The sequence below is a fragment of the Sphaeroforma arctica genome, assembly GCF_001186125.1.
Source record: "Sphaeroforma arctica JP610 unplaced genomic scaffold supercont1.716, whole genome shotgun sequence".
NCBI classification, from domain to species: domain Eukaryota; class Ichthyosporea; order Ichthyophonida; genus Sphaeroforma; species Sphaeroforma arctica.
In genome coordinates this window covers 10,430-11,973 of record NW_014039842.1, presented here as the reverse complement: position 1 = coordinate 11,973, position 1,544 = coordinate 10,430, and positions in this window count along the sequence as shown.

The window sequence follows — 1,544 nt, the reverse complement described above, 5'->3', positions numbered from 1 at the left end:
GAGATAATCAAGTTGCTCAAATTACTCTCAAGAGTTGAGTTATTACTTAACCGACTTCCGAGAGTAATTTGAGCAACTCGATTAGCTCTCGGGAGTGAGCTAACTCTGATGACTTAGCTCTCGGGAGTGAGCTAATTCTGATGACTTCCATAAATCAAAGATGGTTTCTTGCTGTAAAATCTGGCCTGAAACCTGTAGTCTCTCAGTCATATGTAACACTTCACCAGACTATGATCTCACAGTAGGTATGGGTGATTTATTGTTATTAGATATCACAATTACAGGCTTACCTACTAGCATTGAACCACAGAAGGATTTGTCGGACGACAATTTGTTGAAACCGGTATATAAACCTATTGATCACAGTAAACCAGGAATGTTTACCAAGCATAAAATTACGGTCAAACACCGGAGGCTCAACAAGGTCTATCCCAGCATCGACCAAGGAGAGAATCTAAAACTCAGAGAGGGACACATAAATATTACAGATGGAAATTAATCTCGGAGCCGAAGTGCCGGGAGTACGGAAACATCATTATAGAAAATATCTGATGGGCATAAGGGCATCCCTAAATATTGGAGGAGTACAATCTAAACGTATATGGTCAAAGATTACAATAGAAGCCACAATATGTTGAAGACGGGCGGCGACGCTGCCGTTGGATTGGATCATAGATTAAGTGAGAACCTTTTTCACCTTAAGAGGTGTTTTTTTAATGGCTCAAGGATTACGAGTCCAATGCATATAAAAGCAGGGACTCGAATCAAATAAATCAAAACTATCCACTTAAAACTTTAAGATACTTTAATATCTGAGAACAATAAAACCTTCGAAGACTGTGAAGGAGATGATCCCTCACTTTACAGAGAAACTCAAGGACTTGATTTTCGATAATGACAAGATTCGGATCACGGACTGGGCTAAGTTCAAATTCAAAAATGGATACGTTAGTCTAGACCTGACGAGGGTAGATTTCTCGAAGCTGTAGTGTCCTACACGTAACTATGTTGCATGGTGTCATGAGCAGGTCGTACGAGAACAGGTTAGTGATCGCAGTCAACTATGAGCCGACTCCCGTCAACCTAGCGCTTTTAGCCGTCGACCAATTCAACTCTGACGGGACACAGAAGAAAGTTCGGGTGTGTTTGGATATGAGCCCAATTAACGGGGATATGCTGCATCGATGAAGCCGTACATTTGTTTAGATTGGTATCGAAATCGATCTTTGATGAACTGGACAAGTGTCCAAGGGTGGGAGGACCGGATGGTGATAGCCAGTGATAATCGGAGAGGCTTACAGAGTGTGGCGACAATCACTGCTTTACACTGGTTATATTCGCCAGTTTCTTTGAGGCATTGAACATAGTCTCCAATTTCAACTGTATTCTTCTGGGCTGGCGTCCATTCTGTGCGTGGTGTTTTGATGACCTGGTCATAAGGTTTGTGAGGGTCGTCAAGTATAACACGCTCGACGTATTGTTGGGTAGGGTTCAGATCTTTGGAATAGACTTGGGCGGCTGCCATGTCAAGATGTAGTAAAAGT